This window comes from Chiloscyllium punctatum, chromosome 52, assembly GCF_047496795.1.
Source record: "Chiloscyllium punctatum isolate Juve2018m chromosome 52, sChiPun1.3, whole genome shotgun sequence".
NCBI classification, from domain to species: Eukaryota; Metazoa; Chordata; class Chondrichthyes; order Orectolobiformes; family Hemiscylliidae; genus Chiloscyllium; species Chiloscyllium punctatum.
This window is the reverse complement of record NC_092790.1, coordinates 20,297,090-20,324,344: the sequence shown is the minus strand read 5'-3', so window position 1 is coordinate 20,324,344 and position 27,255 is coordinate 20,297,090. Positions and strand designations below refer to the sequence as shown.

At 43.0% G+C, this 27,255-nt stretch overlaps 1 long non-coding RNA gene across 3 annotated transcripts; it reads right to left on the bottom strand.

The window, feature by feature from the left end:
* Positions 1–781: 781 nt before the first annotated feature.
* LOC140470647 (uncharacterized) lies at positions 782–27,255 on the bottom strand. Of its 3 annotated transcripts, none has more exons than XR_011956591.1 (4): positions 27,144–27,255; positions 20,864–20,918; positions 15,137–15,218; positions 782–7,692 (listed from the first exon to the last, which is right to left on the bottom strand). It is a non-coding gene; the product is annotated as an uncharacterized lncRNA (long non-coding RNA). The 3 variants fall into 3 exon arrangements; XR_011956590.1 differs by lacking the exon at positions 27,144–27,255 and adding an exon at positions 21,714–21,795; XR_011956589.1 differs by lacking the exon at positions 27,144–27,255 and adding an exon at positions 21,569–21,707.

Below are 27,255 nucleotides of genomic sequence, written 5' to 3'. Positions count from 1 at the left end.
TTCCCAGCACTATAACGATGACATAATTTCAAGACTGTCTCATTAATAGCAAAGATCTATGTAGCACCGATAGCTGTGAAAGGTGCAATGCCCTCGTGCCAACTTCTGGTTCTTTCTTCCTCGATTATCATTGCTTACAAAGTAATAGTGTAATACCAGTTTGTCAGCGAGTGGTACACCCTTCCCTGCCACCATCTCCACCAATATTCAAATCATTCATTCCACAAATGCTAATCGAATAACTACACTATTCTTTCAAAAAATCATTGGAAAGCAAATACTTGCATAACATTGCACTACGTTAATGTCAACTACATTCGATAAAAGAGTTTGTTGAATTTGCAGAGAAAAATGATGGGCTTTGAGTTTAATTGCTTTCAAAGAAATACCTTTTGGGAGGCAACATGAAAATCCGGAATCTGCATGCTACCATCAGTGCTTTTTGGCACTGACGGTAAGAACAAATTCAGATTATTAAGCTAGTTGTTTTCTTGGTTCAGTTATTGTTTTTTCCTCCATTGTTTAATGAAATTGTGGGTTCTCAATTTAATTACTCATCAAAACGACACATAGCCCTGTTGTAAATTGTTGTGACAGAAATGCTCAGTTGGAATATAAGCCTGTTCAGAAAAAGGTATGAGCCATATCATTCACTTATGTTATGGGTCAGACCAGAACTCGCCAAAACATTTCAAGAAAGTAGCTTAGGGCCTAACTTTGCCTGTTGTTTTAAGTCGGTGTAGAGTGGGTGTTCCAGGAATGATGCAGCTGGCCAAACCACTTAGTTTTAAATGAATCAGAATTTATTTGGACACTTATGGAAAGAAATACATACACAAGAAAACAGAATATAGACTAACTCAACTATTTAAAAACTCAACAGACTATCCCAATTCATTGAAGCTGTTCCAAATTCCTGCAACAATCCCATATGCACAATTTCGCAAGAACGTTTAAAACATGCACAGGGTATTACAGGGAAGTGAGATGTCAAAGCAATTCAGCATGGAACACCTTCTTCCATGTAGCAGTTTCTTTTGGATTCAAAGCTAACAAGTGACCAACAGTTCTGAACAGATTGCTAATGAAAAATCAAAGCAATCCAAATCAGGGAAAAGCTGAGCTAGAAGAACTGGTGACTCAACATTCATTGTTTGTTTTGAAGAAGTAACAAAGAAGATTGATGAGGGCACAGCAGTAGATGTGATCTATATGGACTTCAGGAAGGTTTTGGACAAGGTTCCCCATGGGAGACTGAATACAGGGAGAACAAACCATTTGGATACAGAACTGGCTCCAAGGTAGAAGACAGTGGTGGTGGAGGGTTGTTTTTCAGACTGGAAGCCTGTGACCAGTGGAGTGCCACAAGGATCGGGGTTGGGCTCTCTATTTTTTGTCAATTACATAAATGATTTGGATGTGAGCATAAGAGGTACAGTTAGTAAGTTTGCAGCTGACACCAAATTGGAGGTGTAGTGGATAGCGAAGAGGGTTACCTCAGATTACAACAAGATCTGGACCAGATGGACCAGTGGGCTGAGAAGTGGCAGATGGAGTTTAATTCAGATAAATGTGAGGTGCTGCATTTTGGGAAAGCAAATCTTAGCAGGATATATACACTTAATGGTAAGATCCTAGGGAGTGTTGCTGAACAAAGAGACCTTGGAGTGCAGGTTCACAGCTCCTTGAAAGTGGAGTCGCAGGTAGATAGGATAGTGAAGAAGGCGTTTGGTATGCTTTCCTTTATTGGCCAGAGAATTGAGTATAGGAGTTGGGAGGTCATGTTGCATCTGTACAGGACATTGGTTAGGCCACTGTTGGAATATTGCATGCAATTCTGGTCTCCTTCCTATTGGAAAGATGTTGTGAAACTTGAAAGGGTTCAGAAAAGATTTACAAGGATGTTGCCAGGGTTGGAGGATCTGAGCTACAGGGAGAGGCTGAACAGGCTGGGCTGTTTACCCTGGAGCGTTGGAGGCTGAGGGGTGACCTTATATAGGTTTATAAAGTTATGAGGGGCATGGATAGGATAAATAGACAAAGTCTTTTCCCTGGGGTCGGGGAGTCCAGAGATAGAGGGCATAGGTTTAGGGTGAGAGGGGAAAGATATAAACGAGACCTAAGAGGCAACAGTTTCACGCAGAGGGTGGTACATGTATGGAATGAGCTGCCAGAGGATGTGGTGGGGGCTGGTACAATTGCAACATTTAAGAGGCATTTGGATGGGTATATGAATAGGAAGGGTTTGGAGGGATATGGGCCGGGTGCTGGCAGGTGGGACGAGATTGGGTTGGGATATCTGGTCTGCATGGATGGGTTGAACCGAAGGGTCTGTTTCCATGCTGTACATCTCTATGATTCTATGACTGAAAGTAGACAATCCCAGACATTTCAGAATTTATGCATTTACGATCCCTCTTAAAAAAAAGGACAACGTAAAATTGTTAACAAAGCAGCATGGTCACACTGAGAACATAGAGCATTGAACATGCCCGATAAAAGAGTAATTGCTCCAACTTGTCATCAAAGCCGAGCAACTTTAGTTTTGAAAACAAAAACAGATTTCCAAAAGAAGACGACATTCCAAACATTTCATAAAATGAGCGTATAAAGAATGGTACAAAAGTGTAACATAATGGATTATGGCTAATGTCTGTTCCAATTAAAGAATTTCTCTATATTATAAAGAAAAAGCTCCACGTCATTGGATATTATCACACAGTTTCCAGGGGAAATAAAAGTTCAACTGGCTCGAGGAAGTGAACATTACGCATCAAGAAAAAGGAAAATATGTGCGCATTAGAATAACTTACAGACGTGGAGTCCACATGAACAAACAAATAAGGATCCGTTGTCATTTTATTTGACATGATAGGTGCCCTGTTGTCATCTTACTGTAATTTGTTATAAAGATTTTCCTGCTACCAATACACAGAACAAGCATTCAAAACGTTACATAGTGGACATGGGGATTTACACATAAGTATTAAAATTTGTTATTCCCCTCTGAAATACGAACATGAATGCTCTATAATCAAGGCAACCTGCCATCCTTACGTCTTCTGTGTACAATGATTGCTGACTAATGTCTATCCTTGGAAGGTAAATATTCGCATGAAAAGGCTTAGGGTGGCACTGAGTCAATGGGCTAAATTTAACAGCGACGCCGATATACCAGGGGGAGGTGAGGATAAACAGTTAGAGGGAAAGTTAATAAGAAAATGTCCATCATCACAGAAATCGTGCTTTGTGTTTTATTTTAATCAGAAACAGCTCATTCGGAGGTAGTGACGTAAATTATTTAACAGCCATTTCAATACTTAATTAATTGTGGATTAGAAACAATAAATGTAAAATATCCGACTAAAATGTGCTAAGGATACTAATTTTGTTGAATGTTCAGAAGCAATTAGTCCCTTCCATGACGGTATTCCCGTGAATCCAGTTTACATCATTTTACGTCCCACTTCAATGAAGTTTGATGACACACAATTACCTAGTCCACTTCATTTTTCCAAATGGGTAATCTGAATGGGCAACTGAAACCGCCTTTAACACTTCGCAATATATCCTGCAAGATTGTCATGTTTTCTAACCTAAGGACAAGATTGTGTATTGGGTTGAAAATCTGGAGTGAGCCCAAGGGCATATGTCCGTGCGTTTTTCTCTCTGAAAGAGACAGATGAGATGGGAGATTGCGACTTGGTCTTGGATTGCGTCAGTGTGGTGAGACATTGGATTTAATTATCGTGGGAGAGACTGCATGTTGATCTGGAGTGTACTGCTTTTGTCTCCAATAGATACATTAAAACAAACTGTTAATTTGTGGGCTGTGGGTCTCGCTGGTCTGCAGTTCCCACTTTCACGGTAATGACTAACAGTCATTGGATGTCAATCCATCAGGATCGCAACAATTTTCGGCTCTGATTCTGTGAGACGGAGCAAAGCATGTTGCTTCCTGTTTCAATACGTTTGCAGCATCATTGGGCTGGATGAGAGAGCCTAATGTTGCAGGGCACTGAGAGTGGAGCCTGAAACAGTTATATGGCCTGGAAATAGGAATTCACGCCGGGCAGGGCCTGTACACGCGTCTGTGCGTGGCTGAAGCTACTGCCATGGAGAAACCCGAGGAATCCCAGCCCATGGACAAACCGTGGAAGTGTGGCAACTTGCTTGTTCAGTCTGCACTGGAGACTTATGGGTGCAATCACACTAGGGAAAGGCAGTTCTCCTGCACCGAATGTGGGAAGGGCTTTACCCAAGCCCCCAAGCCTCCCACTTGCTTTCCCACGAGCAGGTCCACACTGGGACTGGTGGTCCATCTGCCCCGTGAGCGGGAAGGGCTTTACCCAAGCCTGCTACCCGCTGTCACACCAGCAGGTCCACACTGGGACTGGGTTTGCCTGCCTTGCAACTTGTAGAGGTACCAACAGGGGCACCAGGCCTCCCAGCAATCAGATTCCACCGGTGTCACTGCTGTGGGTCTCTCCAAGGACTGAAACTCCTGCCCATTCACACAGTGGGTGCAGTGCGAGAGTTGGTGGGCATTTCTTTTTGTTTTCTGCAGGACCCCACAGTGCGCAGGGGTGGCACAGTGACTCAGTCGTTGGCACTGCTGTCTCACAGCGCCAGGGACTCGGGCTCGATTCCACCCTCGGGCTGGATGTCTGTGTGTAGTTTGCATGTTCTCCCTTTGTGTCTGTGAGGCCTTTGTTTGAGTGCTCTGGTTTTCTCCCACAGTCCAAAAATATACCGGTTAGGGTGAATTGGTCAAGCGAAGTTGCCCACAGTGTTCAGGGATGTGCACATGTGGTGCATCATTCAGGAGTAAATGTAGGGTAATAGGATAGGAGAATTGGTCTGGGTGGGTTAATCTTCAGACAGATAGTGTGGACTTGTTGGTCTGAAGGGCCTATTTTCACAATTATTCTGTGCACTTTGCTTCCATTTGGCGCTGCTGCTCAGGACTGCATGTTCTAACTGAAACGATCTGCAGAAACTTGAGACCACAAGACTATAAGAGCAGAAGTTAGGACATTTGGCCCATAGAATCTGCTCGGCCACAATTGGAGACAAAAAGAGAACTGCAGATGTAGGAATCCAAAGTAGGCAGGTGGGAGGCTGAGAGAACACAGCAAGCCAGGCAGCACCAGCAGGTGGAGAAGTCAGAGTTTGCAGTATTAACCCTTTTTCAGCACTGAAGAAGGGTTCTACCCGAAACATTGACTTCTCCATTAGCAAAGCTTTCCCACGATGATGCCAGGGATTGCAGTGTTTGAGCTAGAGGGAGAGGTTGAATAGGTTGGGACTTTTTTTCACTGGAACGTCAGATGCTGAGGGTTGACCTTGTGGAGGTTTATAAATTCATGAGGGGCATGTTTAGGGTAAATAGACAAGGGGAGGAGGTGACCAGAACTAGAGAGCATAGGCTTCTGGTGAGAGGGATGAGATTTTAAAGAGACTTAGGGTGCAACATTTTCACACAAAGGGTGGTGCATGTATGGAATAAGCTGCCAGAGGAAGTGGTGGACACTGGTGTAATCAGAACATTTAAAAGACATCTGGATGGGTTTATGAATAGGAAGAGTTGGTAGGGATATGGCCAATTGCTGGCAAATGGAACTAAATTAGGTTAAAATGTCTGGTTGGGATTGATGAGTTGGACCAACTCTGTTTCATTGCTGTTCATCTCCCTGACTCTATGACCCTATCACCATTCAATCATAGCTGATAAATCTCTCCACACCACTCTCCTGCTTTTTCCTTGTAACCTTTGATCAGCAATCAAGAACCTATCCACCTCCATCTTCAATATACTCAATGTGTCTTGCCTTGTCCAGGGCTGGCAGCTGGTTGATTGTTGGCCTTTTGCCCAAAACGTTGATTTTCCTGCACCTCAGATGCTGCCTGACCTGTTGTGTGTTTCCAGTACCACTCTAATCTTGACTCTAATCTCTGGCATCTGCAGGACCCAGCTCTGCTTGTTGATTTAGTAAGTCAAAAGAAAAGTATTTTTAAGCAGACAGCCATAGAGAATGTTAATTATCTTTTTAAACAAAGAGAGGAAAACCACTGCTGACCACTGCAGACTTTGGAAGCTTTGAAAACCAGCTGTTTGACTCCAGTATTTTTCTATCCAGTTAAAGAATTCTTGTCACTTTCTGGGAATGAATCCCAGGCTGTAAGAAATAGGTGAATACTTCATGGCGTCCATTCACATTCTGCAATGACTATGGGGTTTGTTATAGATCTATGTGCCTGCAAACAACTCATCATCCAAGGATTGCCCAAAGGCATGGCAATCCACTGTTAGAAACTGTTTCATTGCATAGGTAATTCTCTGTTTTTATTTTCTCTTTTCATTTGCCCTTCAAGTCTCTGCCTATGAGACAGTGGGGGACATGATCAAAAGGCTGAGATCATTGCTATGAATTTGGTTATCTTGGTTAACCTTGCCCTAGTAAAGTTACAGTATTTACAATTGTTAGTTTTTGTTCAAATTGCAATTTTTGCATGCGCTATCTGTTCTTCATCAAGTCTGGTTCGGAATAGTAGAGAAATTTTGAGGGATATTGTATGTTTTAATTTTACTGTGTTGTAAATCCGGTGATAGTGACACTCGTTCGTGTTGGCTTGCTTCCCCTTGGTTGTAATGCCTTTCACCCCAACCACTCACTGTGGTAGTGACACTCAGCACATGCTGAGGTTTCTCATGGATTTTCAGTAAAGACTTGAAAGGGAAAATGTTGACCAGGTCAGAATATACGGTGCTAACAGCAAAACGCCAAGGAGACATGTGACAAAGCAAAAGTTTGACAATGTGAGACAAATAAGGAACTTCGACAGTAATGAGGAGGTCACAAGTCAGTGTTCAAGATAGTAACAAAGTATGTTACTGCCCCTGTAACAGTGTTATGTTGTCCTTGTTTTGTTTTTTTTTTCAAAAGGATTTGTAAAGGCAGTGGTGCCGAAGTAGTGAATAGACACAGCCTGACTCAACAACCAGGGGAAGCCTTGCTTTTTTTTAAATAGTTGTACAATGAAAAGCGAGTAGCCAGTTCTCTCAGCTCAGGTTTTATTTCAGTTTGATTTAATATTACTAGAATAAAAAAAAAGCTGAGGATCTAGAGAAGCAGCTACAATGAAACAAAGTTCTATACTCTAACAGACGTATTCTTGATTGACTACTCTCTGAAACTATCAATACTGACCAGAATGTGCAGGTTAGGGTGAATTGGCCATGCTAAATTACCCATAGTGCCCAAGGATGTATTGGTTGTACTAAAGAATACATGTGCGGGTTAGTGTGGTTTGCCATGCTAAATTACTGATAGTTTCCAGGGATTTGTTGGTTAGGTGCATGAGTCAGAGATAAATGCAGAGGGGTAGGGGAATGCATTTGGGTGGGTTACCCTCCGGAGGGTCAGTGGGCACTCGTTAGGCCAAGTGACCTGCTTCCATATTGTAGGAATTCTCTGAAAGGAAGGGATGTTTTTCAAACTGTGCTCTCCTCCTGTAACACTGCAGGGCAACGCAGGCGCAGTGCGGACCAGCCAGCCAGCCGTCCAGAACATGCACAGTGTGGGTTCCGCCGTTGACCTCCCCTGACCCTCGCCCCATTTTGACGTCAAAACGCGGAAGTGGTTTTGTCAGTTTCAGAATGAATCGCCCTCCTCTGGGCAAATCCTTGACCTGGGAGGCAGAGAGAGAGAAGGGGTCAATCTCTTCAGTTGCAGCAACTGGAGTGAACACAGGGCGAGAGCAGACGTTGCAAACTCAGGTATGTGTGTTAATTACCCGGATGAGGAGAGCCAGAAAGACAGAAATTGGGTAGGGGGAGGGGGAAGAGATCTTTTCTGTTTTTACTTTTAAAATGCACATGGTTCCTGTAACTAAATACAACTTATTCGATAGGAATAAGTTGATTAGGAATAGTCAATATGATTTTGTGAAGTGCCTCAAAAACCTTATTGAGTTCTTTGTGAAGGTGACCAAACAGATGGATGAGGGTAAAGCAGTTGATGTGGTGTATATGGATTTCAGTAAAGTGCTTGATTAGGTGCTTTCAGTAAGGTTCCCAATGGCAGGCTACTGCACAAAATATGGAGGCATGGGATTGAGGGTGACTTAGCGGTTTGGTTCAGAAATTGGCTAGCTGAAAGAAGACAGAGGGTGGTAGTTGATGGGAAATGTTCATCCTGGAGTTCAGTTACTCGTGGTGTACCGCAAGGATCTATTTTAGGTCCACTGCTGACCTGGGTGAGAGCGCAGCAGGATGGGTTAGTAAATTTGTGGATGACACTAAGGTCAGTGGAGTTGTGGACGGTGCCAAAGGACATTGCAGATTAGAGGGACGGGGATAAGCTGCAGAACTGGGCTGAGAGGTGGCAAATGGAATTTCATGTGGAAAAGTGTGAGATGATTCACTTTGGAAGGAACAACAGGAATAAAGAGTACTGGGCTAATGGTAAGGTTCTTGGCAATGTAGATGAGCAGAGAGACATCTGTGTACATGTGCGTAGATCCCTGAAAGTTGCCACCCAGATTGAGAGGGTTGTTAAGAAGGCATACGATGTGTTGGCTTTTATTGGGAGAGGGATTGAGTTTTGGAACCATGAGGTCATGCTGCAGCTCTACAAAACTCTGGTGTGGCCACACTTGGAAAATTGCATCCACTTCTAGTCACCACATCACAGGAAGGATGTGGAAGCTTTGGAAAGGGTTCAGAGGTGATTTACTGGGATGTCGCCTGGTCTGGAGGGAATGTCTTATGAGGAAAGGCTGAAGGACATCTGGCTCCATTAGAGAGAAGAAGGTTGAGAGGTGACTTAAAAGAGACACATAAAATAATCAGAGGGTTAGATAGTGTGGACAGTGAGAGCCTTATTCCTCTGATGGTGATGGCTGGCAAAAGGGGACATCACTTTAAATTGAGGGATGATAAATATAAGACAAATGTCAGAGTAGTTTCTTTACTCGGAGTAGTAGTAGAGGCATGGTATGTTCTGCCTGCAACTGTAGTGGACTCACCAACTTTACGGGCATTTAAATGGTCATTGGATAGACATATGGATGAAAGTGGAATAGTATACTGTGCTGCCATGTTTATGTTCTATTATCTCACTAAATCTTTCCTACTCCATCGTTTCAAATTACGATTATGTGATCACATTGATTATTTGAGAAAATGGTATTGAGTTTTCTTGTATTTAATATCAGACTTCATAGGGATAGAGGGCTACTTGTAGAAAATGTAAGTTAATTTGAAACAATGGCACAGGAAGCCTTTGTGATGAAGATAGAGTCATAAAGAAAATCTGTTCCTGCAAGTTGGAGAAATGGAGAATAACATTGTACTAAAGGTGGGGATGGCAGCTCCTCTACCACCATGACACATTGATGGAAATGGGATGCTGTCTGAGTGGGAGTAGAATTGTTAGCTGGATGTTTCTGACTGCTGCAGACCACAATGACTCTATGTGAGAGTGATATTCACCTCGAGTGGATCATTTCCTGTTGCCTGCAGTGTATATGGAACTCCATATCTGTTAGTCCCTGCTCTGCAGTTATGATGTTTGTATTTTGAATGAATTCTGAATCAGTCAGTTGCTGTGTGCATGTGCAGTAATTATTTTCCACTGTCAGGAACAACATTAGAAATTCCTGGAGAAACTCAGTTCTGAATAATAGTCACTGGCCCCAATACATTAACTCTACTTTCTATCAATGGATTAGTGGTGCTGGAAGAGCACAGCAGTTCAGGCAGCATCCAATGAGCAGCGAAATCAACGTTTCGGGCAAAAGCCCATCATCAACTTCACCAACACATTCCACCCTGACCTTAAATTTACCTGGACTGTCTCTGACACCTCGCTCCCCTTCCTGGACCTCTCCATCTCCATTAGTGACGACCGACTTGACACTGACATTTTTTACAAACCCACTGACTCCCATAGCTACCTGGATTACACCTCTTCCCACCCTATCTCTTGCAAAAATGCCATCCCGTATTCCCAATTTCTCCGCCTCCGCCGTATCTGCTCCCAGGAGGACCAGTTCCACCACAGGACACACCAGATGGCCTCCTTCTTTAGAGACCGCAATTTCCCTTCCCACGTGGTTAAAGATGCCCTCCAACGCATCTCGTCCACATCCCGCACCTCCGCCCTCAGACCCCACCCCTCCAACCGTAACAAGCACAGAACGCCCCTGGTGCTCACCTTCCACCCTACAAACCTTCGCATCAACCAAATCATCCAACGACATTTCCGCCACCTCCAAAAAGACCCCACCACCAGGGATATATTTCCCTCCCCAACCCTTTCCGCCTTCCGCAAAGACCGTTCCCTCCGTGACTACCTGGTCAGGTCCACACCCCCCTACGGCCCACCCTCCCATTCTGGCACTTTCCCCTGCCACCGCAGGAACTGTAAAACCTGTGCCCACACCTCCTCCCTCACCTCTATCCAAGGCCCTAAAGGAGCCTTCCACATCCATCAAAGTTTCACCTGCACATCCACCAATATCATTTATTGTATCCGTTGCTCCCGATGTGGTCTCCTCTACATTGGGGAGACTGGGCGCCTCCTAGCAGAGCGCTTTAGGGAACATCTCCGAGACACCCGCACCAATCAACCAAACCGCCCCGTGGCCCAACATTTCAACTCCCCCTCCCACTCTGCCGAGGATATGGAGGTCCTGGGCCTCCTTCACCGCCGCTCCCTCACCACCAGACGCCTGGAGGAAGAACGCCTCATCTTCCGCCTTGGAACACTTCAATCCCAGGGCATCAATGTGGACTTCAACAGCTTTCTCATTTCCCCTTCCCCCACCTCATCCTAGTTTCAAACTTCCAGCTCAGTTACTGTCTCCTTGACTTGTCCGACCTGCCTATCTTCTTTTCCACCTATCCACTCCACCCTCTCCTCCTTGACCTATCACCTATATCTCCTCCCCCACTCACCCATTGTACTCTATGCTACTCTCTCCCCACCCCCACCCTCCTCTAGCTTATCTCTCCATGCTTCAGGCTCACTGCCTTTATTCCTGATGAAGGACTTTTGCCCGAAACGTTGATTTCGCTGCTCGTTGGATGCTGCCTGAACTGCTGTGCTCTTCCAGCACCACTAATCCAGTATTTGGTTTTCAGCATCTGCAGTCATTGTTTTTACCTTTTCTATCAATGGATGCTGCCAGACGTGCTGAATGTTTCCAGCAATTTCTACATTTGTTTCCAGCCCCTCGTATGTTCAGCTTGATTTGTCAGGCTTTGGCACACAATGGGTGTTTGGAATTCACATTATTTAATTGCCATGTCTCTGTATGTGACAAAAATTCATTAAAGGTTTAACTCTGTCCTGCCCAATCACTAATAAACTTAATAACACTGTTTCATCCTGTAAATTGGTGACTTTTGTCTGGTTTCCTTCTATCTCTGTATTTAACATCCATGTTATATATGGTTTTTGAAATGACGTTAAGGTCTGATTTTCTTTTCCATCTTGATTTTAACTTTAAAAATGTCATATTAAATGTAGATTTAACACCTTTCCCAGGCATCTAGTTCAGATAAGAATTCAGTCTAAACCCCTTGAAAAATGGTGTAAAATATCAATGGGCTTGACAATATTAGACAAGAACTTTCAAAAGCTGATTGGCAGCAGATACTCGCAGGTAGAGTGATGGCTGGAAAACAGGAAACCTTCAAAAATGAGATAACAAGGGTCCAGAGACAGTCTGTTCCTGTTTGGGTGACCGGAAAGTCTGGAAGTGTAGGGAATGCTGGATGATGGAGAAATTGAGGTTTTGGTGAAGAGAAAGAAGGAAACATGTGTCAGGTATAGACAGCAAAGATCGAGTGAATCCTTAGAAGAGGAAAAGTTAGTAGGAGTATACTTGAGAGGGAAATCAGGAGGGCAAAAAGGGGGCATGAAATAGTTTTGGCAAATAGTTTTAAGGAGATTCCCAAGGGATTTTATGAATACATGAAGGACAAAAGGGTAACTGGGGAGAGATTAGGGCCCCTCAAAGATCAGCAAGGTGGCCTTTGTGTGGAGACACAGAAGATGGGGGAAGATACCAAATGAGAATTTTGAATCAGTGTTTACTGTGGAGAAAGACGCAGAAGATATACAATGGGGGGAAATAGATGGTGAAATCTTAAAAGGTCCATCTTACAAAAGTAGTATTACTGGATGTCTTGAAAGACATAAAGGTGGATAATTCCCCAGGACCTGATCAGGCGTACTGTCGAACTCTGTGGGAGGTTACGGAAGTGTTTGGCATGTCCCTTGTCGAGATATTTGTATCATCAATAGTCACAGGTGAGACATCGGAAGACTAGAGGTTGGCTAACGTGGTGCTACTATTTAAGTAAGGTGATAAGGAAAAGCCAGGGAACTATAGGCTGGTGAGCCTGCCATTGGTGTTGGCCAAAATATTGGAGGGAATCTTGAGAGATGGAACTTACACGTATTTCGACAGTCAAGGTCTGATTCGGGACAGTGAACATGGTTTTGTGCAAGGGAAACCAGGATACAAAAACTTGATTGGGTTTTTTGAAGAAGTAACGAAGAGGATTTCCCCATGGGAGACTGGTTAGCAAAGTTAGATCTCATGGAATATAGGGAGAACTAGCCATTTGGAAACAGAACTGGCTCGAAGGTAGAAGACAGAGGGTGGTAGTGGAGGAATGTGACCAGTGGACTGTCACAAGGATCGGTGCTGTATCCACTATTTTTTGTCATTTGTATAAATGATTTGGACTTGAGCAGAGGAGGTATAATAAGTAAGTGTGCAGATGACACCAAAATTGGAAGTGTAGTGGACAACGAAGGGGGTTACCTCAGATTACAATGGGATCTTGATCAGATGGGCCAATGGACTGAGGAGTGGCAGATGGAGTTTAATTCGGATAAATGTGAGGTGCTGTATTTTGGGAAAGCACACCTCAGCAGGACTTATACACTTAATGGTACGGTGCGAGGGAGTTTTGCTGAACATAGAGACCTTGGAGTGCAGGTACATAGTTCCTTCAAAGTAGAGTCGCAGCTGGATAGGATAGTAAAGTCGGCGTTTGGTATGCTTTCCTTTATTGATCAGAATATTGGAGTGCATGTTGAGGCCATACTGGACATTGGTTAGGCCACTTTTGGAATATTTCGTACAATTCTGGTCTCCTTCCTATCAGGAGGATGTTGTGAAACTTGAAAGGAGTCAGAAAAGATTTACAAGGATGTTGCCAGGGTTGGAGGATTTGAGCTAGAAGGAAAGGTTGAATAGGCTGGGGCTGTTTTCCCTGCAGCATCGGAGGCTGAGGGATGAACTTATCGAGGGTTATAAAGTCATGAGGGGCATGGATAGGATAAATAGACCAGGTATGTTCTCTGGGATGGGGAAGTCCAGAACTCGAGGGCATAGGTTTACGGTGAGATGGAAAAGAAACAAAAAGACCCAAGTGGCAAGTTTTTCATGTAGAGGGTGGTACATAAATGGAATGAACTGACAGAAGAAGTCGTGGAGGCTGGTACAATTGCAACTTTTAAAAAGCACCTGAATGCATATATAAATAGGAAGGGTTTGGAGGGATATGGGCCGGGTGCTGGCAGGTGGAACTAGATTGGGTTGGTTTATCTGGTCTGCATGGACCAATTGGACTGAAGGGTCTGTTTCTGTGCTGTACATCTCTTTTACTCTATTGATTGATGAGGGTAGAGCAGTGGACGTGATCTATAAGGACATCAGCAAGACGCTTGACAGGTTTCCTCATTGTGAAGTGGTTAGCAAGGTTAGATCACATGAAAATCACAGAGAACTAGCAATTTGGACACAAAATTGACTTGAACGTGGAAGACAGAGGGTGATGGCAGAGGGTTACCTTTCAGACTGGAGACCTGTGATCAGTCGTGAGCCACAAGGATCGGTGCTGGGTTCACTGCTTTTCGTCATTTATATCAATGATTTGAATGTGAACATAAAAGGTTTGCAGATGACACCAAAATTGGCGGTGTAGTGGACAGCAAAGAAGATTCCCACCGAGTACAAAAGGATCATGATCAGAGGGGCCAATGGGCTGAGCAGAGGCAGGTAGAGTTTAATTCAGATAAATTTGAGGTGCTGCATTTTGGAAAGGCAAATCAAGGCAGGAGTTATATACTTAATGGTAAGGTCCTGGGCAGTATTAATAAACAGAGACCATAGAGTGCAGGTTCATCGTTCCTTGAAAGTGGAGTCGCTGGTCGATAGGATAATGAAGGAGACATTGAGTATGCTGTTTTTTATTGGTCCGAGCATAGAGTTTCAGGGTTCAGATGACATGTTGCAGCTGTACAGGTAATTGGTTCAGCCACTTTTGGAATATTGTATGCAATTCTGGTCTCTTTCCTATCGGAAGGATGTTGTGAAACATGAAACATTCAGAAAAGATTTACAAGATTGTTTCCAGGGTGGGAGTGTTTGAGCGAAAGAGACAGGCTGAAGATGCTGGAGCTGTTTTCTCTGGAGTGTTAGAGGCTGAGGGGGTGACCTTATAGTATTTTATAACCTTTATAAAACCAGGAAGATCATGGATAGACTAAATAAACAAGGCATTTTCCCTGAGGTGGGAGAGTCCAGATCTAGAGGGCACAGGTTTCAGGTGAGAGGGGAAAGGTTTAAAAGGCACCTAAGGGGCAACGTTTTCATGTTGAAGGGTGTGTGTGTGTGTGTGTGTGTGTGTGTGTGTGTGTGTGTGTGTGTGTGTGTAATGAGTTGCTCGATGAAGTGGTCGAGGCTGGAACAATTCCAACATTTAAAAGGCATGTGGATGCGACATGAATAGGACCAACTTAGAGGGATATGGGCCAAGTGCTAGCAAAAGGCACTAGTGATGGGACGTGATTAGTTTCAAACGTCTGGTTGGCATAGATGGGTCTGACCGAATGGTCTGTTTCTATGCTCAACATCTCTATACCTCTATGGCTGTGACTTATAACAATTATTGGCAAATGGGGTGATGTACGTAAAGAATGGAGAGAGAAAGAAAAAAATTAATTCCTCTGAGGGAGTTGACTCTTAATTTGAAAATTTCTCTCTGGAAATTGAGTCAATGTCTGTAACTGTGGAAAGGATGTTCTTCAGTCTGACTGCAGTAACATACCTGCTGTTTGTTAGAAGGAACTGATCACACTTGGCTTTGTATCGAGGACATATTACACTGTCTTGGTCGTTCAAGTAATTGTCTGGAGGGAGAGAGAAGAGACATCATCTGTAAATCAACATTAAGTCAATGGAATAATTTAATAATCATTTGGCTGTTCTTCCTTCAAGACAGCAATTCCAACAGGACCACAGGCTAATTCTATTATTGGCCTGAGCTGCTCTTTGGTGACTGTATCAAAAAAATCTGTCCTAATTCACTGAGAACCAGATACTAACCAACATCTCTACAAATGGGATAATCTAATGCAAGTGCATTAGATTAGTCTGGATATGAAAGTTTCCTTATCTATCCAGAGCTGTCAGTTCCTGCTCAGTGAATGTGTGAAGACAATTATCAAGATGAACCTATTAAATGCAGTTCTGTGAATATCTGAGTGCAATTATCAAACTGTAATTATCAATCCATATAATCTGTGCAAATATGCGAGTGAATAGTTATCAATCTGTCCCTGTCACTCTCTGGTAAATATATTTACATTTTCTCACCACAGAGACACATAGAGACAGACTGATAACTACACTCATACATTCACATAGCATAAACCAACAGGTCCAGATTGGGAACTGAACTCGTGTATACACATAGAGCAAACTGCCAGGGACTGGTTCATAAATACATTTCACACATTTTAAATAAATACGATCAATCCCTGTGCATTTGTCTGATGTGGATATGTGAGTTTAGTTATCTATATGTACCTGTCAGTTTCTGTCCTGCTAACGTGTGTGTTTGCTTGACCAAACTGTCCCTAATAGTTTCTCCTGTGTGTCTGAGAATGTAGTTATCAACCTGAACGTGTAAGTTTCAGCTATGAGAACGTGTCAGTTTCTGCTGTATGAATATTAAATGCAGTCATCAATTTGAACCAATCAGTTTAATCTGTGAAAATGCTGATATTCACCTCTACCTGTTAGTTGAAGCGATATCAGTAAGTGAGTGCAATTATCAAACAGTCCCGGTCAGGCTTTGCTATTTGGCCCCAAAGTGTCATTGTCAATCTGTTACTACTATGTCAATATGACAGTGTAGATACTAATGGGTCCCTGTCAGTTTCTTTCCTGTCAATATGTGAAGACAGTTATTGATCAGTACCCATCAGCTTCTCCTCTGTGAATGTGGGTGTATTAATCAAACTGTAGCTGTCAGTTTCCGTGATGTGAATGTGGGAGTACAGTTATCATTCTCTACCTGTCAGTTTCCTCTTTGTCAAAGTGAGTGCAACTGTCAATCTGTATCTTTCAGACTCTGCTGTGTAAATACATAAATATAGTTGTCAATCTATAGCTGTCAGTTTCTGCTTGGTGAATATGTTTGTGTAATTGTCAATCCTTCCAGTTTCTACGATGTGAATGTGTGAACTGAGTTTTCATCTGTCACTATCAGTCTCTGCTTTGTGAATGTGAGAGTTTAATTATCAATCTTTCCCCGTCAGGCTCTAATGTCAATGTTTGAGTGTGTTTATTCATCTTTTCCTGTCAGTTTGTGTGACTGTAGTTATCAACCTGTACCTCTCAGATTCTGCTATATGAATATGTGAGTGCAGTTATCCATTTGATTTGATCGGATTTATTATTGTCACATGCACTGAGATACAATGGAAAGTATTGTTGTGTGTGCTTTACAGGCAGATAATATCACACAAAATTCATCAGGGTAATAGAACCAAATCCGCAATATAGTTTTAAAGCTGCAAAGAGAGAGAGGTTAACGTTAAAATTTGAGCCAGGTTAGAGTAGTGTTGGAAAAGAACAGCAGGTCAGGCAGCATCTGAGGGGCAGGAAAATCGACGTTTCAGGCAAAAGCCTTTCATCAGGAATGTCTGAAACGTCAATTTTCCTGCTCCTCGGATGCTGCCTGACCTGCTGTGCTTTTCCAGCACCACTCTAATCTGGATACTAATCTCCAGCATCTGCAGTACCCACTTTTGCCTTAAATTTTGAGCAGTACATTCAAAAGTCTGATGTCAGCAGAGAAGCTGTTCTTGAGTTTGATTAGATTACTTACAGTGTGGAAACAGGCCCTTCGGCCCAACAAGTCCACACTGCCCCGCAAAAAGCGCAACCCACCCATACCCCTACATCTACCCCTACCTAACACTACGGGCAATTTAGCATGGCCAATTCACCTGACCTGCACATCTTTGGACTGTGGGAGGAAACCGGAGCACCCGGAGGAAACCCACGCAGACACGGGGAGAATGTGCAAACTCCACATTCAGTCGCCTGAGGCGGGAAATGAACCCGGGTCCCTGGCGCTGTGAGGCAACAGTGCTAACCACTGTGCCACCGTATTCAAACTTCTGTATTTTCTGGTGGTAGGTAAGAAAACATTAGTTTTTAGACAGAAGATAGGCTGGGTGGAAGGGTGAAGAGTAAAAGATAGATGGAAATAGAGTCAACAGAAAGAGAAGAACAGTCGGACAGACAAAGGAGTGGGGTGACATGGTGGCAGTGGTTGGCACGACTGTCTCACAGTATTGGGGACCCAGGTTCAATTCCCACCCCGGGCAATTGTCTGTGTGGAGTTTGCACATTCTCCCCGTGTCTGTGTGGGTTTCGTCCGGGTGCTCCAGTTTCCCCCCCACAGTCCAAAAATGTGGTTAGATGAATTGGCCATGCTAAATTGCCCTTGGTGTTAGGTGAAAGGGTAAATGTAGGGGAATGGGCCTGGGTGGGTTGTTCTTCGGAGGGTCGGTGTGGACTTGTTGGGCCGAGGGGCCTGTTTCCACAATGCAACTAATCCAATCTGCCAGACTAAGTGGGTGAAAAGCTTATTAATAGGGTCTGTTGGTGGCTAACAATTGGTGGTGTATAATAGCAGATTAAATGTTAACAAGGCAACTAAAAGGGAGAGTTTTTGGGTTTTTGGGTAATGACCTGGGAGAGCTCAAGCCCTGTAGTTATTGAACCCAATATTGAGTCCAGAAGGCTGTCGAGATCCCAAGCAGAAAATGAGGTGCTGTTCTTCCAGCTTGTACTGAGCTTGGCTGCAGCACTGCAGCAAGTCTGAGACAGAGATCTTGGCCAGGGAACAGGGTGGTGTGTTGAAGTGGCAGGCAACTCTTCCACAGGCAACAGTGGAAGCTCAGGGTCTTTTTGTCTGGACAGAATGTAGGTGCTCTGCACTGTGGACACCCAATCTACACTCAGTTTCCTTAACATAGAGGAGACCACATTGTGTGCATTTTCCTGGCCACCATCAGTTCTGAGGACCGGTCACTAGACCTGAAACACTGCCAGACCTGTCAATTTTCCGCTAATTTTTGTTTTGTTATCAATCTCTGCCTGTCAGTTTCTTCTCCTTTAATATGTGAAAGTCGTTATAAAAGTGCACACGTCAATTTGTGAGATTTGAAATTGGGAGCATAATCAATCTATTCCTGTCAGTTTCTGCTTTATGAATATGAGAATATAGCTATCAATTTTTCTCTGAAATTTACTGCCAACTACATGTGAGTTATTTACCAACCTGTCCGTCACATTCTGCTCTGTGCAAATGAGAGTGCAGTTATTAATTTGTATCTATCAGCTTCTTGTTCATAAATATGCAAATTCATTTATCATACTGTCAGGTACCTGTACCTGTCAGGTTTTGCTGTGCGAATGTGTTAGTCTAGTTATCAACCTGTACCTGTCATATGTGTGTGCGCGTGATTATTGTTCTCTCCCTTTTAGTTGCCGCAATGTGAATATTGTGAGAGCAGATATCAATCAATGTCTGTCAGCTTTGGTTGTGTCCATATGAGAGTTTAGGACTTGATGTATACATGTCAATTTTTGCTGTGTCCATGTAAGAATTTAGGAACTGATCTATATATGCCAGTTTCTGCTGTGTGACTGGGAGAGTGAAGTTCTCAATGAGTTCCAGTCACGTTCAACTCTTATATATCAAAGTTGCGCAATTCTCTGGCAGCCAATAATATTCTAAGAGTCTACAGATGTCCATGAATCTATTGTTGATTGCCAGAAAAACTCATCTGGTTCAGTAATGTCCTTGAATGAAGGAAACTGCCATCCTTCCCTTGTCTGTCCTGCATGTGACTCCAGACCCACATCAATGAGGCTGCATGGGTAGTTAGGGATGGTCAATAAAGGCTGGCCGAGTCAGTGATGCCCCCATCCCATGAATGAATGAGAAAAAAAAATATATGACTGAGACTCAATCTGATAATAGTGTTTAGGGTGTTGAGATTGGGCCTGAATCTCTTATACATTTTGTGATTTATGACTCAATCACAGAATTGGCACAACCATTCAGCCTGTTGTCTCTGCACTGGGACATTCTATTCTTTATCTGTTCTCCATACTAGTTTCCACTAATTGTTGGGATTCTAATCTTCATTCATTCACTCACTGTCAGTGTCTCGGTATAAATGCCAATTTGTGATTAGTTCTGCAGTTATTAGCCTTTGAATACCTATAGTGCCAGTTTTGCTCTATGTGCAACAGTGACAAGTTGAGTATATGGATGCCATTCTCTACATTCAGTTGTGTTTTTACAGCAGGGTGTAGGATAAACCCATTCAATATTTGATAAACCTGGGTGATTGAGGGATTAAAGTTGGTTCAATACTTATCTTTGCCAAGAATCTGAATTTTTATTGTATTCAATCTCAGTTTTCTTTTTACATTTTGTGTGTGCAGTAGTTTTTGGCAGTTGCTGCTGGGCACTGCAATAATGTAATATCTAATATGAACATCTTCTGAAGTGATTAATAATGTGGACAGTCAATTTATAACTGTCCATATCTGGAAGTAGTTGTGGGACTAAATTGCATTTTTTTTCTCCCTTTTACCATTAACTGGCTGAGTGAGAGTGAGTTTTCTGTTGTGCTGCCAATCTGTATCACTTTAAAGAGTGGTACTGGTCGAGATCACACCAACATTGTCTGTATGTCTTTGTGTGATTCCAGTTCTGATACACTTTATGATGTAGTTTTAAGGTCTTACCAATCAGTGTTTCATACATTAAAAAAATATGGAAATGCTTCTGCGTTACTGAGGCCCTCAACCAGAATGGGAGTATGCATAAAGTGTGTTTACATCAACACTAGGCTGAGAGTGAGAATGAGAGAGACTGAGACAGACACAGATGTGTATATACAAATGTGAATGAGCATTAAGCATCCTCTCTAGAAGCATCCTCTTTAGATAAGGCTTGACCAAGAGGTTCATTTGAAATTTACATTGTTTGATTATTGTCTTTGTACAGGACAACTGTTTATCAAAAGAATAATTTTGTCCTGCTTAGTTACTCATAAATGTCCAACATTGCTTCTATATCTGCACTCAAATATACACTTCATATATATATTTGTGATAACCATGTAATGCCATGATCGGTTTGTGCTAATTGATTGTAACTTTCAAAATGCCAAATCTACATATGAATTTAATGTAGCTCATAAATGTATATTTACTATAAGCATACAGTCTAACCTGCTTCTAATCTTATGAATGATAATTGGCTTTGAGTAATGGAATTTACTGTCACTGAGGTGGTAAACACTGAGAACAGGGCAAAATAATATAGATTTATATATCGTCAGTTGTGTTTAACTCTTGGATTGAATGTGTACTTCTGGAAATGGAGTTGAATGTGTGTCTGACTCAATCCACTCTGACTGTGAAAAGGACCTTCTCCTCTCTGACAGTGGTAACATACCTGCTGGGTGTGAGAAGCAGTTGGTTCCCCTTGGATTGATCCATCAAATATTTGCCTGGAGAAAGACAAAAGAGAGAGCTTCTGTAAATCACTAGCAGCTGAGTAGGAAGACATCAAATTATAAATACAATATTCAGGTCATGATCATTATAATTCTTTGTTTTTGAACAGGGCAAGGTGAACAGTGAGGATCCTGGTTCCACTCGAGCCCTGGGCTTCTTCCAGACTTTTTCTGTTCCCAAATTCTAAAACATTTCACTTAGATAAAATAAACTCACCAACTTATGGACATCTCCACAAATGGAATGATTACACAGTTCAATGTCCAGCTCCCAATACATTAACTGTTGAAAAACAAATACTGGGCACGATTTCACGTACTTGGGAGACATTTATCCGGTGCCTGCTATATTTATCCTAGACAGGATTATCACATTTGTTTCTACTGTCCTTTATTTCAATGTCTCTTCGCAACAAACAGCGTGAAACAGAAGCCAAACAATGAATTCCCATCAGTGTTTAGGGGATTATAAACCCCAAGAATATCCCACAGCAGCTTCTTCCCGCTCTGTCCCCCTCAGCAGGCCCACACACAGCCCGAGAAAGGCCTCTCTCTTCCCCCCAGCCCGCTCACTCCAAGTTCCGGGACCAGTTCCTGCTCCGCTCGGCCTCTTACAAACAGCCCCCGGTTCTCCCTGAACTCACCCCGAATCAATCCCGGTCTCGGAGCCCCCTCTCTGTCCCAGGCTCCCATCCCGATGTGCTGCTGGAAGGAGCCTGCTGTTCCCTCCCTTCCCTGGGCGCTGATCTCTCCATTACGGTCTGTTTCAAACAAACCTCTTGTACTCACTGAGTAAATGCTCCCCAATGGCAGCGCTGGGGGAGGGCCTCACGCATGCGCTCCTCGACCCAGGAACAACCAGCATTGGGGGAGGCGAGCGTGCGATGAGGCATTGCGCATGCGATGTTTTCCCAAAAATTCCCAGAAACAAACTGTGGGGGAAAGAGCAGGGAAGGTTTCAAGCTGGGACATTGTCCCTTTATGAAGCTCCATTGGACCCCATTCCCGGGTCATGTTAATAACTCCTCCCTCCGGCTCTCTCACAATCTGATCAGGGGGCGGAGCATCTGGCGGCCACTCGGCCCATCCCCTGTGCTTCCCCCATTCAATAACATCACGTCTGATCTTATGTTAACTGTGGTATGTAATCCTGCTGACCCTCATCCACAAATATTAACTACTTGCCCAAAGTAACATACAGAGAGATGGAATAAGTGGAACATTCCTACGAAGGCAGAAAATAACTGATGGAGAGAGTCTTGAATCACAGTGTCAGTGCTTATTTCTGGGTCAGGAGACCTGTGGAAAAGTCAGACCAGGTGTGCAACAACACCCCTGGGACTCGATTTATTTTGTCGTGGATGACAGATTTCAGTGTCAGGTATGCTGCAGACAGAAACCTTGTGATGTATTTATGCCACAACGAGAGACCCCAGCTGTTTTTGTTTATTCACTCCTGGAACGTGGATGTCGCCGACTGAGCCTACCATTTATTCTCCATCCCTTTGAGAAGGGGGTGGTGAGCTACCTTCAGGAACAGCTGTTGTCCATGTGCTGCCCACAATGTCATGAACAGGGAGTTCCAGGGTCTTGATCCAGTGACAGTGAAAGAAATCGGTTTTATTTCCAAGTCAGCAGGGTGAGTGCCCGAGAGGGGAACTTGTCCGACATGAAGGCGGTGTTCTCTGACATCAGCTGCCTTTATCGTTTTAGATGGAAGTGGTCGCGATTTCGAAGGTCCTCCTTTTACAAATTACAAAACTCGAATCTCTTTGTCAGCGGCACAGACAGACGTCTCTCTGGCCGATAGCGTGAAATCAGAATAGTGTGTTGTCTCCCTGGTGTCAGGATCAAGGATATCACGGCGAGAGTGCAGGATATTCACATTGGACCGAACTACACAGGAAGGGAAAGGGATGAGATTCCGAAGGAAGAATAAGGAAGAGAGGCAAGAATTTAGAAAGGAGGTCCGCTCCGGTAGTAATATCTAGATTACTCCCGCTGCGACAAGCGACCAAGGGTAGGAATAGGATGATAGAGCAGAGGAATGCCCAACTCAGGAGCTGGTGCAGGGGAGAGGTGTTCAAATTTTTGGATCATTGGAGTCTCTTCTGGGGAAGACGTGACTTGTAGAAAAAGGATGGAATCCACCTGAAATGAAAGGGTTCTACTATATTGGCAGGGACATTTCCTTGAGCTACTGGGGAGGGGTTAAACTAGTAAGGTGTGGGTATGGGGTGAGGTCAATGGGAACCAGGGAGATAGTGAACAAAGATATCAATCTGATGCTGGTAGTCGGTAAGTCAAACACCGGCAGACAGATAGAAGAGAATGAGGTTGGATTGATAACTGCATTTATTTCAATGCAAGAGGCCTAACAGGGAAGGAGGATGAACTCAGGACATGGTTAGGAAAATGGGATTGGTCTTGGGATATCATAGCAATTACAGAGACATGGTTTGGGGATGACACAACTGGCAGCTTAATGTTTCAGGAATTAAATGTTATAGGAAGGATGGGGGGAGGGGTCAGCAAGAGGAAATGGGGAGTGACATGTTTGGTAAGAGATAAGATCACACCTTTACAGGGGAGGATAATCCTGGGCTTATGTCCATGGAAATTATTTGGATGGGGAAATGAGAAATAAGAAAGGGTTTGATCACCTTATTGGGATTGGACTGTAGACATCCCAACAGTCAGCAGGAAATTGAGAAACAAATTTGTCAGGAGATCTTAGATCTGCAGGAATAATGGTGTGGTTATGGTGAGGGATTTTAACATTCCAAACATAGATTATGGCTGCCATATTGTTCATGGTTTAGACAGAAAGGAATTTCTTAAGTGTGTACAAGAAAAGTTTCTAATTCAGTATGTGAAATGCATCTTCTAGACAAGGTGCAAATCTTGACCTTCTCTTGTGATATAATGATGTGTCAGTTGGGGAGCACTTTGGGGTCAACGACCATAATTTAATTAGTTTTAAAACTCTGATGGAAAAGGATAGACCAGATCTGAAAGTTAAATTTCTAATTTGGAGGAAGGCCAATTTTGAGAGTATTGTGCAAAAACTTTCAAAAGTTGACTGAGGGCAGATGTTCACAGGCAAAGTGATGATGAAAAATGGAAAGCCTTCAAAAATGAGAGAATGAGGATACAGAGACAGTATGTTCCTGTTCGGGTGAAAGGCATGACTGGTAGGTGTAGGAAGTGCTGCATGAGAAAAGAAGTTGAGGTTTTGGTCCAAATAAGAAGGAAGTATATATTAGTTAAATACAGGAGAGGTTGAGTGAATCCTTCGAAGAGTATAAAGGCAGTAGGGATATACTTAAGGAGGAAAGGAGGAGGGCAAAAAAGGGACATAACATACCTTTGGCAAATAGTGTGAAGGAGAATTCAAATACATTTTATAAATACATGAAGGTCAAAAGGGTAACCAGGGAAAGAAGAGGGCCCAGCAAAGATTAGCAAGGCAGCCTATGTGTGGAAGAAAAGGAAAAGTGGGAGTTACTAAGTGAGTACTTACTGAGGAGAATGAAATGGAAGATATAGAACATGGGGAAACAGATAGTGACATCTTAAAAAATGTCCATAATACAGAGGAGGTGCTGCTGAATGATTTTATACAGAAAAGGTGGATAAAGCACAGCACCCGATCAGGTGGACCTGGAACATGGTGATAAGCTAGGGAAGTGATTGTTGGGCCTCTTGCTGAGATATTTGTATCATCCATAGTCACAGGTGAAGTGCAAAAAGACTGGAGGCTGGCTAATGTGGTGCCACTATTTAAGAAAGTTGGCAAGGAAAAGTCAGGGAACTATTGAACAGTGAGCAAAACATCAACAGTAGGCAAACAGTTGAGGGGATTGTGAGAGACAGGATTACATCCTTTTGAAAGGCCAGGATTGATTAGTGATAGTCAACATGGCTTTCTGCAGTGGGAAGTCATGTATCACTAACTCAACTGAGTTTTTTTGAATTGGTAAGGAAGAGGACTGAGGGGGGCAAAGTGGTGGATGTGATCTAAATGGCCTTCAGTAAGGCGTTTGACGAAGCTCCCCATGGGAAATTGATTAGCAAGATTGGATCACATGGAATACAGGGATTTTGACTGGATCACATGGAATACAGGGTAGCTATTTGGATACAGAACTTGTTTGAAGGTAGAAGACAGAGGGTGGTGGTGGAGGGATGCTTCTCAGACTGGAGGCCTGTGACAAGTGATGTGCTACAAGGATCACTGCTGAGTCCACTGCCTTTCATCATTTATATAAATGATTTTAGTTAATAAATGACAGAACACCAGGTTATATTCCAACAGGTTCATTTAGAAATACAAACTTTCAGACTGCTGCTCCTCCATCAGGTGTTTGTATTTAGAAAGCTTGTACTTCCAAATAAACCTGTTGGACTATAACCTGGTGTTGTGTCATTTTTAACTTTGCACACCCCAGTCCAGCACCAACACCTCCACATTATGATGAATGATTTGGGTGTCAGGTTCCAGTTATTGTTAGTAAGTTTGCAGATTACACAAAAATTGTAGGTGTACTAAACAACAAAGAAGGCTACATCAGAATACAGCAGGATCTCAAACAGATGGGCCACTGGACCAAGGAGTGGCATATTGAGTTGAATTTAAATTAATATGAGGTGCTGCAATTTGGAAAGGCAAATCAGCGCAGGACCTACACACTTAATATTAATGTCCTGTGGAGTGTTGCTGAACAAACATACGTTGGAATGCAGGTTTGTTGTTGCTTGAAAGTGGAGTTATAGTTAGATAGAATAGCAAAGAAGGCATTTATATGTTTTCCTTTACTAGTCAGAGCTTTGAGTATGTGACTTAAGAGAACATGTTATGGGTGTACAGAACATTGGTAATGCCACTTTTGGAATATTATGTGCAATTCTGATCTCTCTCCTATAAAAATAATGTTGTGAAACTTGAAATGACTATTTAAGATAGTTTTTGGTCCAAAGAAAAGGCCTACAATTTGGGAATATAGTGAGACGGGAAGGCTGCAAACAGATGCAGATTCAGCAAATGACTGTGTAAAGGGATTTAACTAACAAAGAACAAATGAAGAAAAGAGTAATGTTGTGGAAACCATTTTAAAAACTGCTAAAACACTAATAAATGTGTAAAGAGAGAAATGAACATAAATAGGTTGGCAAAGAGGACCACATGCCACTTACAATATTCAAGAGGGGAGTTCAAAATGGGGAACGAAAGTGTCTCAAAAATCGCAAACACACTATTGTTCTCTGTTCACAAATGTTCACACAACTAACACAGCAGTGGTATTGGTGAGTTTAGGGAGAGGGAAGAACTGAACCAAATCAGTATTATTGGATGTTGGGACAGTGGATAGGATTGAAGGTTGGGAAACACCAGGCCTTGATCATCTACGTCCCAGACTATTTAATGTAGTGGGCTGAGTAATATTGGGTGCAGGGATGGACATGTTCCAAGATTCTACAACCTCTGCAATAATTTACACAGATCGGGGGCTAGCTAGTGTAAGCAATCCCATCGAAAAGGGAGGTCGATATAAAATTGTGAACTATAGGCCAGTCAGCCTCAGGGGAAAAAAAAATCACAATTAAAGCTTCAATTGTGAAGCATTTGACAAAACAGTATTCAGGATCTGCTAGAATCAGCATGGACATGAAGGCCCTGTTCCAGTGCACACTGTTCTGTCTTCTAAGCTTGACAAACCGACTGGCCGTCTTTGAGGATGTAAACATAGAGCTGATGAGAGTGTAACAGTTACTGAGGAGAACAACTACAACTAACTCCCTGGACACCGCAGCAAAAGCTGAAAGGAGGAGACATTCTATCCTTCCACACTTACATTTGGGTGATATTTCTGGCGTGTGACTGTGTGGATGTGAATACTGTGTCAGAGAGACTGTAGGAAAAGGGCGGACGGTTAGTCGAACGTAACTGTGTTCGTGTGTCCGCGAATATTATGATATTTCTGGGTTTCTCTTCTGAAAATCAAAAGCATTTTCAATTCAACTTATTCCCCGGCTCCCCCACTAGACCCCAAAGGTAAAATTTAAGACAATGTATTTGCTGATTTCAAGATTTTAGTCTAAAAGTACCGACAATGTCAGCGCTCAGCTCAAAAAGCTCGATCTGTGCGGCATCAAAAGCGTTTTATTCGACAGCGGAGCCATCTATTCAAGTGAAAACTTTTCAGTCGCAAACCTTACCGTGTCAGGGTGAGGAGCGATCGAGCCTGGCTCTCTGGAGATGCGGAATTTCAGAGGAATCGGAGAGTTTAGGCCGTTAGAGAAACACAGAGAAGCAGCAGGAACAGGGAGC